We start from the raw sequence: 15,590 nt of genomic DNA on the forward strand, positions 1-15,590 counted from the left end.
TCCCCATATAATCTTTCTACCTCAGTGTAATCTGTTTATACCTGTTGCCCTCTTAAACTTTTCATGGTGTGATAACAGACCCAAAAGCAGGAGTGTTATCTTTTCTCTGCAGGGGGGAAATTTAATAACAATTTCCTCATAACACAGTTTCTATTCTTTTTCTTTGAAGTTTGCTACTTGACTATTAGTAATAGCCAGAAAAAGATTAAACAAAGACCAAGAAAAAACACAAACATTGTTTAGATTAATTTAGTGGTTTATTGTGTTTTACTAGAAAAATCAGTGCTTCCTCATATATTGAAATATATCCACATTTCTCTTCTTCTCTAAGTGTAAATATATATATCCATATATGTATATGTATAGATGTGGGTATATACTTATATGTATGCATATTATAAATATATTTGCATTATATATGCATAAAATTAAGGTTCTTGCTATTTGTCTGACATCACAACATATAATAGTGGCCCAGTGGATGCACTCAGTGATTGCTGGAGGGAATGCAAAACGGTTCAACCATTCTGTAGTCCAATTTGGCAGTTTCTTATGTATCTGAACATGCACATACCATATGATCCAGTTATTTCAATCTCATATGTTTACCCAACAGAAATAAAAATACATCCACATAAAGGCAAATACAAAAATGTTCGTAGGAACCTTACTCTTTATAGTCTGAAATTGGAAATATACACTTTATAGTATATGCATACAAGTGATTATTACTCATCAGGTTTACTTAAAAAAAATTACTGAAACACATGACAGCATAGAGGAAATTAAAAAACATATGCTGAAGGAAGAAAGCCAGGCAAAACGATGTGTGTGAAATCCCAGAAAAAGAAAAAAAAAATCTATAGTAACAGAAAGCAGACTAGTGATTACCCAGAGCCAACAGATTAGGAGGGGTAGATGGCAAAGGGGCTGGAACGAGCTTTCTGGGGTGTCAGAAAGGTTCATCACTGTGATGGTAGCAGTAATGACAACAGCATGCACATGTGTTCCTGAAAGGCACAGTGAACACTGATATGGATACATACTGCATATAAATTATAGTTCCATAACATTTACATTTTTAAGTGGCCTAGTGGATTTTTCACCAAATTAGGAGTCAGTGTTAAGGATAATCTGATTTGCTACAAATACAGGCTCGCTGTAGTAGACATGACATTTACTTTGATTCGGTTGGGGAAAGGAAGCAGAGTTCTTTCTTTCATGTGGAATAAGCTGTTGATTCTTTTTAAGGTTTCAGTGAGTTGATACATTAACACTTGTTTAAGTTATCATCATTTTAGGGACATGGGTCTGTCGGAGATGGGAATAAACTGGTATTTAGTTTGGCACAGCTTGGGGTTTGGGGCCCTAGAAGTGGAACTATTTAACCAAAAAAGACTATTTCTTCCTGATGCCAAGCCACAGATTACTCATTTCAAGGTGAAATGAGGTGATTTTGGATAGTTTGTTGAAATTAAGACTCTTCGAAAGAAGTGTTTATTGGAATTGAAGAGATCTGGACAACATGGTTTATGTGATGTGACATCCCAGGAGCCTTGGGGCTAGTGAATGCTTAACTGATCTGAGCAGGAGACCTAGAAGAGGGAGTTCTTCTCCTCAGTCTCCTCACATGAGAATACAACACATCAAGGGTTCCTAATTGGAATTTCCTGGGGAGCCTGTTAGAACTTGGCTTTCTGGTCCCTTATCCTCAGGGCTTCTGATACAGTAGATCTGGAGTGGTGAAGGATAATTTGCATTTCTTGCAAGTTCATAGGCTGTGCTAATGCTACTGGTCTGGAGAAAGCACTAGCATTGTATTCTTGGTCTTCTGGACCAATGCCCTGGATATAGAATGGTCACCCCATGAATTAAATACAAAGAATTCTAGTTAATTCATTTCACTAACAAAGCACTCAGTACTAATAACAGCAAAAATGTCAAGAGAAAATTTAATGGTTCTCAGAAATGGACAAGTTGTTCCATAAGATCTTTGTGTATAGATAAGTTTATCCTAATTTGGAGGTTATTTAGTGGTTTCTGTATTTCTGACATTAATTTTTCCACTCTCCTATCAGCAAAAGTGAGTATTATACTATTTTCTGTTGACAAATGACTGAGTCACTAGTTCAAAATGTACCTCGTTTTCTATTGTCAGATGACAAAGACAAAGATAAGGGACTCTTTAGGGAAAGAAATCATTGAGAAAACAAAAAAAAAAAAGAGAAAGAAATCACATTCACATTAAAATCTGTGAAAAAACAAGGAAGAAAATCATAAATCACAAATGAAGCAAAAATTCCTCGGGGCAAAAGAGTTAGGATTTGAAGAGATTAAAAGAACAGTCAGGGAGCCACAGAGGGAAGAGATAGCCTAATGATTAGGAAGTTTACTCTACAGATAAAAGAGACTATTGTGCTCCCTCTAATTGGATATCACTATTATAAATTTTGCCAGACCTTCCAGTTTGTTAGGAGATGAGGCAGATCCTTTTGCATAAAGTTGGCAATTAATAACATTGCATAGGAGGAAAAAAGTAGGACCCCAACATTCTCTGTTACTTTTAATTTTCTTTATTGGGTAGGTTCAACCATGTGATTCATCTGTACTAGGGGACAAAAAATAGATAAATCAATGAAATTACCCACCCCAGACCATTAACCACATCAAAGCTTGCTGAAGCCAAGAGCTCAGCTGTTGACAGAGGTCCCATATTCCTGGCCAGGATGCACTGCAGGGGAAGTGTGGCCCATTATCTGTTTCCAAGTCATCTGCAAGCTGAACTTTAAGTGTTAGATTTTTCTCAGACTCTAGATCATCAATGAGGCCAATTTGCTTTATAGAATCATTCTGGAAAATACAATTACTTTAGAAAAACATTTGGCTCTTTGCAGATGAAAGGAATTATTAAAGTGCTAAATGTTAAGACTATTACTGAAATATGGCCAGACACATGGAAATAACTTTTAAAGATGAAGACAAAAAGAAAGAGCAAACTCCAGATTTTTTTTGTCTTCACATAATTCTCTGTTAATCCTTTTCTTAAGGCAAGTTGATAGAAGAATTAGAAAATGAGGCTTATCACATTTGCAGAGACAAGTGGCATATTAAGGCTATCAGAAAATACTCTTTATTGAATGAAGGCTTTCCAAAGCACACTAAGTAAGTAAAGTTTAGGAAATTTGAAGGAAGTGTACAACAGTTCTCTTACACATTGAGAAGACACAGGAAGAGTGATATATAAAATAATTACAGAGTAATTAATAGTCTTTAGCTACACTTTAGAATGAGACCCAAATGTATATAAATCAATATAATACATAACTGGAGCCATCTACAGGAATTTGACTTACAGCCATCTAGAAAGCTTTAGTAGATTAGTTTTTATGCTGAACTTCCAAAGACAGGTATGAAATATATAGAAAAGGGAGTAATATACTCCATTCTCAGAGAATTGTCTTGGTAACTTCTGTCCTGGAATCTTAAATTTTCAGTTGAGGCTGAAAACATCAAATCATAAACAGCAGCTCTTGGTTACATGATTCATTTATAACCAAAGCAAGCACTTCACACGATAGGACAGAAAATTGCTGTCCTTCTATTCCACTGGGGCTTGAAATCCAGTGGAAAGGGAAACAGTCACCATTTCCCATAATTCTCTACTTCGTGTGACAAAATACATGACTGTATAAATGAATGCAAATATATGCCTCTAATGATATCACCAGATGAAGTACTTAAATAATCAGGAGTCTCACTAATATTGTAATCCAGTAAAAGCTTAGATTTATCACCCAGAATTGTTTTTCTTAAAGCACAGTGCTCTGAGTTATTTTTGTCATCACTGACTTCAGCAACTATTGGTAAAAATTGTTCTGTCTTTTTTTTTCCTTAGGGAAAAGCAACAATAAATTAAGTGGTTTGGAAAACAAGGATAGAGAAAATATGCATGTATCAATTCTTTTTTGTGCATGTGGCCCACAGGTAGTTAACTGCATATTACCTCTAACAAATTGTCAGCCTCTGATTTTAAAAAAATTTTTAAATTGGTAATACTTGGATATTTGTTCCCTTTGGTTCTAAGGACCACACACCGCTTTTCTAAACTGAAGGTATGTTTTCTTGTATTTCTAAGTGGAAAAAATATATATTTTTTTTTCACTATATTTTTTTTTCCACTTAGAAATACAAGGAAACATACCTTCAGTTTAGAAAAGGAAATGTTGTACCTTCGAAAATCCCTATACATTTACAGGTAGTATTCCAAGGAAGATTGTCAATGATTGAGCACCTACCATGTAATTTCTGTCTCTGTCCCTGGGTTTTCTCACTAAATATTGCTGTATTCAGCAACGCTTATAAATTAGTACTCAGTAAGAAATAAGAATATGTCTGTGTCAGTAACAGTTGAAGGAGCTGTTCCGGTTTTCAGATGAGACTCCTATTCCATTAAAGTGACTCACAAAAAGAAGCAACCCAGGAAACAGTTTTATGGCACTTCTACAGAACTTAATTTGAGCATTTTATGGTCCCTGGACAACTATATGTGGTAGTATAACATTTATTTTGACTCTACCCTTTCTGCTATGCTAGTTTCTTGGTAGATATTCAAAAAGTGATTTTTTGGAATCAAAGAAATTGTGGGGCATTTTTAGCATCTAACTACATGTCGTTTGAGAAACTGGCACTTTCAGCACGTTGCTATCTGGATACTCAAGGTTTTACACAGTTCTGTGTTTCCACCTCAGGGTGCAACAAATTATCTCCAAAGTGCTCGAAGGCAAAGCTGACAGGAAACCACTGCCCACAAACGTGGAATATCATCAATTAAAATTGCCACAGGAACCCTGGCATGGTGGATGCACACCTGTAATCCCAGAAAATCCAGATGCTGAGGCAGAAAGATCACAAGTTAGAAGTTAACCTGGGCAACTTACAGGGATGCTCTCTCTCTCAAAAAAAAAAAAAAAAAAAAAAAAAAAAAAAAAAACTAGAAAGGAAAAAAAATGGTGGCTGGGCTGTAGCTCTGTGGTAAAGCAATCCTGGGTTCAATCTTCAGTACTGGGCAGGAGGAAGTGGGAAAGATTGCCACAGGAACAGAGCTTTCTTTCTAACTTTTTTAAAAATTGGTTCATATTATTTATGCAGATGGTGGGTTCACCATTCGCATATACATAAAAATGTAATGTGATCAATTCATTCTCCAATACCTCTCCAAAGAAAAAGAGCTCTGTTTTTCAAAAGCATTGTGAACCAACTTATGTTTCAGACTAAATTAAGAGGCATTACATCCTTTATTACACTCTTCACAGGAAAAGGACAGCTGCCTAAGTGATTTTTCTCTATATTCAGAAAAACCAAGTATGTTGGTTGAAAGAACTTCCTAAGAGAACATGGTTTCCTCCAGGTCTCTGCATCTCTCTATATATTATCTTATCAAACATCTTTTACAATATTACAAGAGCCAATAAAGTCACTGGAAACTACCTGTACCAAGTAAAAACCAGATATTCTAAGCTACTGTTGTTAAAATTTTAATTTTGTCAAGAGCTAAGAAAACTATAAACTAGTCAAAACTAAATATCAATTTGTTAAAATATTGTACACACATGTATTCCTAAGTATGAAAGCAATTTGCATGAATGAAATTGATCAGGGAATCAATTTTTTTTTTGAGCATAAAAAATAACACATATATGTTGTACATATTAATGGTGGTCGGGGTGATATTTCCATGCATGCACACAAGCATGAGCAGATCAAATCCAACCACCCCTTCTTTTTCCTTCGCTCAAAGCACCAATTCTAAAGAAATACACTGATCACAAATCACTTACTGTGATCAATAAATCCTTCTTTGCAGATATTCAGACAAGAACTTAAGGGTTGGGAAAGGGCAGGAGGGCATTTTCTCAAGTAATATTCTTAATCTTGCTGGGGGCTGATTTACATGATACATCCATTTGAGAAGTTACACTTATGTACAAATAAGGATTGTGTGCATTTTGCTGTAGGTAAAGGTCATGGTAAAAACTGTCAACAAACACTGAACTTTAGTTAATAAAAAGTATGCTGAATGTAATCTGTTGCCAGTTTGTTATTTATTTTTTACTTATTTACTTATTTATTTTGTGGTACCAGGGATTGAACTCAGGAACACTCTACCACTGAGCTACACCCCAATCCTTTTCATTTTTGATTTGGAGACAGGGTCTGGCTAAGTTGCCCAGGCTGGCCTTGAACTTGCAGATTCCTGTCTCTCCCTCAGGCAGAGCTGGTAGTACAGGCATGCAACTAATTTGTGTGCAGTTTATTTTTAAGTGCATCAAAAGTAAAGTGGTGAGAGATGAATATAAGGAAAGGGCAGGTAAGCGATAAAGGAAATTTAAGTGTTAATGGTGGAATTTAGGTGGTGAATATGCCATTGTTCACTGTAAAACTCTCTCAAATTGCCACATGTTTAAAATTTTCATACACAATCCTGGAGAAGAAAATATGAGAAAAGAATTACTGAAGAATCTGGAGTGTCACATCACACATCCCCCGCACTGTCCACTATCTTCTCTTCCATAGTTCACAGCTATAGAGGGACTTGGCAGGATATTTAAGTTGACAACTCAAGGCCCAAATCTAACAAGCTGAGACTCAGAGAGTTTGTATAAAACATAACTGTCCAAAACCAGTTGATTACATTGGAAAATGGTATGTTAAGTGGGAAGATAGAAGTAGCTCCTTACAGGTAAAGTTTCTATATTTAAATTTGCAGTGAGGTGAAGCGGGGCATCTGCAAGACAGGTCGGGCAGAAGAAGCCACAAAGACTCAAGTGCAGAACACAAACCAAATCTGATATACATAAGAGGTTCCTGATGGGTGGGATATGAAGGGAGATGGAGGAAGTGCATGAGCCCTTGGAGGCCATCAGGATGTCAAAGGGAAGCTTGTGCTGAGGGGCCAGAGGGAGGGTGCCAACAATAACAAGTCCTGGTGTAAAGGGCGAAGGAAGCTCATCAGAAGCGGCATTCCTTCCAGAGAAAGCATCAGGTCGTACCTCATCAGGTATATCACACACAAAGGGGCCAGTGTTGACATCATCTCAATTCACATCAATCAAAATCCCGGCCAGGGATTCACACTGATTTCCTTGTATGGACTAGACAAAGTCCATTGTTTTAAAAATAACAGTGTGAGCCACTATTTGGTATTCAACAGGGTGGTTCCCAATAGTTAAAGTGTGGTCCCAGAATCAGCAGTTTTGGCAGCACCTGAGAGCCTGTTAGAAAGACAACATCCCAGACCTCACATCTGTTAGTTACACAGGTAACAAAAGCATGAAAGACTCCCATGCACATTTAAGTGTGAGAAGTAGTCGTGCAATCTGCCAGTCTGTAGACCAGATATCGTAAGTCTTCTCTATAGCAACTTTGTCTTCAGACAGAGGGGACAGGGACAGGTAAAGAGGTAAGCAATGTTAAGCCTGTCCACTTTGTCTCCTGAAAAGACCTTGCCTGACAACTGCTTGTCCAGTCCCAATCTCCACTTGTGTCAGAGACCTTAGCCTGAAGTCACTGGAAAAATCTATAAATACAAAACATAGTTGATCCTGTTTTCAAACTTTTGGAAGGTTTCCTATGTTGCAACACGTCTGCCTCTATCTCTGAAGAAGGATTACTTTGCATGTGACTGCATCTGAATGTAAAAAGAGTATAAAATGTTATATCCAACAGGTAATTATCAAAGGAGTTCTCAGGCCACTGTCCCCATTTCAGCTATAAGAGACAGCTGTGAAAGTTCATTAGTCACTCTTAAAAATAGCCCCAGAATGTTGCATTTTATTCATGTATAAATCTTTCTAAAATAAGTTTATTTCAGTGATCCTGGTTTATTTACACCAGTCATTACAATGAAGATTTTTTTTTTATGCTCAAATAGCCTAGGCTAGACATGACTCACACAAAACTAAAGGTGTTAACTTTTCTTTCATTATGACATATGTTTTTATGGATACTAAGATATTCCTAGTTGAAAAAAAACAAAGTATGCAAATATGAAATATTTTTCTCACAGCATTTGAAGCCACTAATTCTGAATGAACTGCAAGTTTCACAGTTCGGTATCACTTCTTTGTTTGTGAATATGTGCAATTTATCTGAAAAACAGTTTTTAGAAACGTGATTATCAAACATAACCAACTTTCTAAGTTATTAATTTCTACTCTATTATTTTAGGAAGGAATTTTACATAATGAGAATTAACTCTCCAAGACAAATAATAAATACATTTCCAAGACAAAAAAAAAATACAAAATATATTTTCACTCTCATGTCTCATTTAGGAAAGGGAATTTTTTAAAAAAATCATTTTGCCTATCCTAATATAGTTGAACCAAAAAAAAAGGGGGAACAATTAAAATAAAATATTGAAGCTGGTACCATATTTTCATCAGTAATTATGAAAAAAAACTAATCAGTTTTTTGTGAAAATTCATGCATGACAGAAAAATATTTAATATTATCTATTCTTTATTGCGTTATAAAAAATAGTGACAGAATGCATTATGAAGAGATGGTTTGATTTTTTAATAGACCTTATGTTTAAGAGCAGTTTTATATGCACAGCAAAATTATGCATGAGGTACAGAGGTACAGAGATTTCCCATATGCCCCCTGCCTCCACACATAGTTAACTTTTTAAAACACAAAAAGTGCTAAATAATTGACACACAAAAACTACTATCAGCCAAGCATCATATCTTATATAAGCACCTCACTGAAAAATCTATTTGAGTTACAGTTAGGTTTGGGAAATTTTTAAAATAAGAGTCATTAAAATAAATCTATATCTAATGAATGCCAATATTACCACAAAATTATAGTGTCTTATATGCTTTTTTTGGCAGTTGTAGTGGATTTCTCTCTTAGAAAATCCAAAAGGGGAAAAAAAATCAACCATCAATAGAACAATTTCCATCAAAGTGTGGGTGGTCCAAGTAATTGAAAAGAGAAATATTTTGTACCGTTGTCTCTTTGTACCTATACCTGCTTATTACTTTCAGGCACCCACAAAAACAAAACTGACCCAGTCATAAAAACCCCTAAACTTACCAAAACTGCTCCCCTAGGTAAATCTCAACTTGTATTCGAAATGCTGTTTTCAGTCAATTTTCTTACCTGAACAGGAGTGAGTAGGATTTAAACTTCAACTTCACCCGGTCAGAAGCAGGATTCTGAGAGCATAGCTGAGGCAGATGCAGAACTTCAGGGACAAGCACAATTCTTGGATAAGCTCACTCCTTCAGAAGGGGAGGAGGGGGCAAGAGAGGCTGAACAAGCTCCCTCAGGCAGGCAGCCAAGGCAACACTGATCCTCTCCCACAAAGACCCACCCCTCGGATACAAAGTGAGAGGCTGGGCAAACAGAGCCCACGGCCACAACAAAATATCCAGACAGAATGGCCGAGAGAGACTCTGTCAACTATTCTAAGCAGAACAACAAATACAGCAAATGCTTTTTACAGGCATATTGCTGAGTAACACTGCCTGGGAATGAGTAAGAGGCTCCAAACACAAGAAGTGCCCCTGGATCAGAGGTTGAGTATTTAGCATAGGAAGAACAAAATCAGAAATATATATCTGAACTCTTCCTCAAAACATCTTTCATTTATCTATACTGAAGGCTACAAAAAAAAAAATTCAAAATCTAAACATGAAGGAAAGCACAACGGATGATCTGTCATTCAGGAAATATGTAATAACTTGGTTATAAGCTGTTGAGAATTTGCTTCAGCCTCTTCAATCTGGCTGCCAATCTTTTGTCTATTTTCCTCTTTTAGAATACTCTCAGAGTTCAAGAAAGGAAACATAACGTTTTAGACCGGTAGCACAGATATAAAGAAAAATAAGAACTAATGTTTAGAGGGAGGTCTGGAGATTATCTCCCCTGCATGGATGGTAAAATGTCAAGACTTCTGTCCTGTAAACATACTTCAGAGGATTTTAATTCTACATCAAATTAACACACACACAAGTGTGCACACGCATGCACCCACACATCCACACAACGTGCACACACACACATTTACACAAAAGTCCCAGATACACCCATCTAAAAGCGCTAACATTAAAATAAAAATTTCAATATTTCCCAGTATGTTCCAGAGAATACAGAATGTTCTACAAAACAAGGTTCTTAACTCAAATTTCAAGACAAACTACACTAATATAAACAGGCATTCGACACTATCCTGTACAACTTCTCTGAGTATTTTATCTTATTTTGAGACAAGATCTCACTAAATTGCCCAGGCTAGTCTCAAACTTGCAATTCTCTTGCCTCAGCCTCCCATGTTCTCTGCGATCACATATGTGACATCACACCCTTCTCATTTTTTTTTTTTTTGCTAACTTTTAATTCACCAACCTGACATTGTTACGAGTTTTCAAAGCACTTAGAAAAGTCATTGAAATCGTAGGCTCTCCAGCTATCCAAACTTTGACTAATATCTCTGAAATAATAATATGACCAATTATGAGATTTGTCAATATTATAAAGTTTTTTTTTTCAAATGGAAATATGTGTAACAGAAGAAAACCGTACAGGTATTCAATGGATGTCTACTACATTCCTTATATTGTGCAGAAAATATGAGGGGCAGCACAGTGACCACCCTCAAGGAGCTGGACATTCTGATTTGAACCTCTGCTATAGTGGGCATACGGCTGTACTATAGTCGCCTATTCGCTCTCAAAACCTGAATGTCAAACCTCAGAAATGAAACTGAGCCAATGCATCCTACATAGTTGGCATCTAAGCTAAAATATTTCTTAGGCCAGAAATAAGTATTAGAAACACCATGCAAACACAATAATATTTGTATCCATAATTGCACATTTCAACCACTTTTGCTTGGGTAGACTTGAGAGTTTAAAGAAAGTAACTTATGGTACCTCCAGCAAATCATGCTTAAAATCTGACTTCCACCTCAAACACTTCCAATTATATTTAATCCTAGAATCCTGCAGTCCTCATACATCCTCAGCAATCCCCAAACAGTCTATTGTTCTCACTAAATAAAGAAGTGAATTTTCAGACTAGAAACACAAAAAGAGACTGGTTCACAGATACTCTGCCAAGACTATTAAGTCAACTCTGCACCCCTATTCATGGATCCAACTTCTCAAAAACAAACCAGTCCACCCAAGTTATTTTTCCAAACCCTTTTCTCTTTTTTTTTCTTCTTTCTTTTTTTTTATTGGTTGTTCACAACATTACAAAGCTCTTGACATATCATATTTCATACATTAGATTGAAGTGGGTTATGAACTCCCAATTTTACCCCAAATGCAGATTGCAGAATCACATCGGTTACACATCCACAATTTTACATGATGCCCTATTAGAAATTGTTGTATTCTGCTACCTTTCCTATCCCCTACTATCTTATTTGAAGTCTGAAATCTTTGAAAAGGGGCCCGGAGTGTAGCTAAGTGGTAGAGCACATGCTTAGCACATCAGGACCCTTTAAAACTTTTTAAAAAATGTTTTTAATTTTAAAGCAACAATAAATAAAACATCCTAAGTTATCCTCTTCTAATGTTTTATATAAGAAAACATTTAATATACCTAAAAACTATGTCTTTAATTCATCGATATGGAGTCTAATGGGTAAACAGATTATCATAAATAACATTCTATTGAAGAGACCACTATCAAATTTTGAGAATAATACTTTACTTAAAATATAATCTAGAATACATAGGATGATGTGATATTGAGCCAGCAGTTTAATTTCCCAGAACTTCCGTCTCGTCACCTGTGAAATAGCAGTAAAATCACTTCCTTTAAAGGGTACATCAGAATCAAGAGAGAAAAATACACACTCCAAAGCTTGGGGCATATGTCAGACACACATCATAATTATATAATATCCTGAGTAGATGTCCGTTCAGTCACTAGTTACTGAGGGTTTCCATGTGGCAAAAATCTGGGAGCAAAACAGAATCACTGTTTACTATGAAGATGCAGCTGTGTCTCATTAGAACAAGCAGATATAGCCTGGGATGTCTTAAAAATTCACTGTGAAAGTGACACAAGTTTATTGAAAAAGTTCAGACCACAGAGGAATAAAATTTAAAGTGAAAACTTCCTCTATATTTCATATTAATTACAACTTCTGCAGAGTTTTGGTTTACATTTGCCCATAATTGCTTTGTTTTAGGTGGCTTATTCAAGATAGAGTTCCTTTCTAATAAATGAGTTTACCTCACTTACAGTATGATTTTTAATAACCAGGTGGTTCTTCTTGATTTCTTTCATTTTGTGATGCTTCCTGGTTTGATACGTTTTTTTGTTCTGGTTTTGGCAACCTAATTTATTTAAAAATGAACTGGAATCCTAATGTTTACGTTATTACAGAATATAAGGGAAATGTTATAAATCTTGCTAATATGAAAAACAAGTAGCATAACCAAGAGATTAAAGAAAATGGAAATACAAATATCTGACTTTTAATTTCTTTATATCTTGAAGTCAATAGATACTCTCTAAAGTTAATTAATATATAGATAAAGGTTAGTATTCACATTTGTAATAATTTGTAAAGATAACAATATAAACCAAAATTGTAGAAAGACAAAAGAAAACAGGGAGGTTATTGCATAATCTAGGAAACAAAACATCAAATTAGGAAAAAACTCTGCTTCACTAGGAACCCACTTGGGCCATGACCTCTCTGTTCCAAATAGGGTCTCATTACCTGTTCTTAGCCCACAAAAGTTCCACCTGCTGGGGCTTGAAGACAGACATATTCTGATTTCCCCCAGATCTGCTCCAAATATCACCACATTGGGTAGATATTCTTCAGAGGCTAATCATCTCTTATATTAGTGATTTTGGGCCCATTTTTAGTTTTTATTTATTTATTTGTTTTCATCTCAGGCTAGAGAGTAGGTACCTTTTCTCAAATTCCTTTAACAGAATTTCCCCCTCCCTGTTTGTTCTGCTGCTCAGCACGTCTACATTCTTCAATTTTTCTTTCTCTCCACCATCTCTTTCCAACCCCACTCTCCTTCTAATCTCTTGGTACTAAAATCAGCAGGGTGCTGAGTCAGCTTGCAGGGCCAAGACAAGACAATTCTGTGCATTCCTCCCATCTCCAGGCTCATTCAGGTCAAACTGGCAGCTTAAAACTGGCTGTAGTGGGAACATTTACACCACAGAAATTGGCAAACCATACAAACTGGGCTTCTCCTCCTCTTCTATCCCCACCCCCACCCCCAGCTATCAAACATTTACCATCGAATCACTAGACAGAAAGGTCTGTGAATTTGAAGGGAAAAAAAAATTTAGAACCATGTGTAAAGTTAGGATATAACTTTTGTTTTACTCAAAACAATAAAAACCTTATTTAAAAAATTAGTTGTTACAGATGGCTTCACACACTGCATCTCCACAATATATACTCGTATTACTGTAGTTAAATCCTACAGGACCAGTGAACATAAATGAAGCTGTGTTTCCAGAATAAACACCACCCTTTCCAGTTTCCTTTAATATATTCTACAGCATCTTCTTAAAGTGTATCTATTATATTTTTTATTCATTTCCAGGGAATTTAAGAGACTACCAGAATATTCATTTACTATGAAATGGCAAACAAGAAAACTTTTTTCAGTTTCTTCCCAAGCTCTCAAATGTCTATGGGTTAAAGACCAAAACAATAATTTAATAGCGTCCCCGATCTGTGCAAAAGGTCAATTTTAAAGTTGACAATCTATTATACTCAGTATAAAGTCAGCTCATTGTTCCAGGAAACAAAGGACAAATTAGTAGAGAACACTATTTTAAAGCATGGTAAGGACAGTCTAATAAACACTGTCAACTCAGTCTGCCTAGACCATCCACCTCATGAATCGAATCGTGTGTGTGTGTGTGTGTGTGTGTGTGTGTCTGTGTGTGTCTGTGTGTATGTGTGTGTGTGTATGTACATATGTATTTGACAAAACAAAGAACATACCAAAGAAATAAACATCAAATTAAATGTCATAAATTAATATGCCCATCAATGACCAATGTTTCCATTGTTCCTCTGACTCTTCAGGTAGACTACCCTGACCATTTTTTATTACATTATTGATTATCAGCATTAATGTATCCTAACCATATTATTATCACTGAATTGTGTTTTATTAATAATTATCAGTAAAAAGGGGAAAGGTCAGTTATAAAGTTAGAACAGAAGTCACAGAACAATAAAATCTGAAATTCTTTTATCTAAATGTTTTATTGTATTCTGAGAAAACAAATTACATAAAATTCAATATAAGCAATGTCAGATATTACTCACAAGATATACTTCATTTTTGTCTCTTCATTTGGAGTCAATAAACTTTACAACTTAATTTTTGTCTTTTAGTCAATAAACTTTATATCACAGAACACAATCCGCAAACTGGCAATGCTTTGTGCCACAATTCAAATCTTCCCATCAGTACACCTTGGTTACCAACAGCTCCCTGCTTCAAACATAGCCAACAACATAAGGTGATAGTTAAAAGCTTCAAACTGGAATTAGACACACCTGGGTTGGCATCAGACCCATTTGCTTTGGGACAAATTACTTAACCTTTTATGGTTCAGTTTTCTTGTCTCTAAAATAAGAACAAAAATACCCACTTCTCAGGGTTACTGAAAATATTTTAAAAATATGTTAAAGAACTACTGCATGATTTGGTGCCTGTAAGTACTCAATAAAGTTGAATAATACTTATCATCAGTATCTAGTATTACTGCTTTTGCACTGTACATCAATCACTCAACGCTGGTGGTATCTTGCAATCAAAGCAGTTTAGACCAAAGCTTCTTTAACCTTCCTCCAAAAAACCTGGGGACATAGTTACAAATGCAGACCATGATTCAGGCTTGCTATAGGGCCTGAGATTCTGCATTTCTAATAAGCTCCCAAGTGACATGGATGCTTCTGGCCCAAGAACCCCCTGAATCTTTCCACACTCATGCACACCCAAACATATTAGCCAAACTTTGAAACAACAAGTCCACATTCCGCTACGACCTTCCCTGGAAAGCATGAAGGCTTTCTTTAAAAATGGTAAAACTATTAACTGTTCAAGATAACTGCTCATTATAGATTACAACCATAAGAAGGGCAAGGAACTGGGGCTGGGGATGTGGCTCAAGTGGTAGCACGCTCGCCTGGCATGCGTGCGGCCCGGGTTCGATCCTCAGCACCACATACCAACAAAGATGTTGTGTCCACCGAAAACTAAAAAATAAATATTCCCCCCCCCTCTCTCTCTTAAAAAAAAAAAAAAAAAAAAAGGCAAGGAACTGCTTAATCTATGAAAAGAATCTGGGTTTTCAAAATCAAATGGGCCCGAGTCCAAACCCAAGCCCCATGATATACTAGTTGTTTACATGGCTTTAGGTTAATTACAAACCTTATAAATTTCAGTTTCCTTATTTGTAAATTGGGTATAATGTATCTATCTAAAGATTTAAGATAATTCAAGAACAATATTTATGTCTGCCACAGTCTGACACATAGTGGGTTCTCAGAGGATGTCAGCTGATTTTCT

At 35.9% G+C, this 15,590-nt stretch overlaps 1 protein-coding gene across 9 annotated transcripts in view; it reads right to left on the minus strand.

Moving 5' to 3' along the window:
• The window catches only part of Plcb4 (phospholipase C beta 4), a 381,561-nt gene that overhangs the window by 277,025 nt on the left and 88,946 nt on the right, over window positions 1-15,590 (minus strand). The window contains exon 1 of one of the 9 annotated variants that reach the window (XM_078051423.1): window positions 9,169-9,264. The exons of the other annotated variants lie outside the window; for them this stretch is intronic. The gene's annotated coding sequence lies outside the window, so the exon portion shown is untranslated. Of the gene's footprint in view, window positions 1-9,168; window positions 9,265-15,590 lie in introns of those variants that run through there. 9 annotated transcript variants of the gene reach the window in all.

This window comes from Ictidomys tridecemlineatus, chromosome 5 (genome assembly GCF_052094955.1).
Source record: "Ictidomys tridecemlineatus isolate mIctTri1 chromosome 5, mIctTri1.hap1, whole genome shotgun sequence".
NCBI classification, from domain to species: domain Eukaryota; kingdom Metazoa; phylum Chordata; class Mammalia; order Rodentia; family Sciuridae; genus Ictidomys; species Ictidomys tridecemlineatus.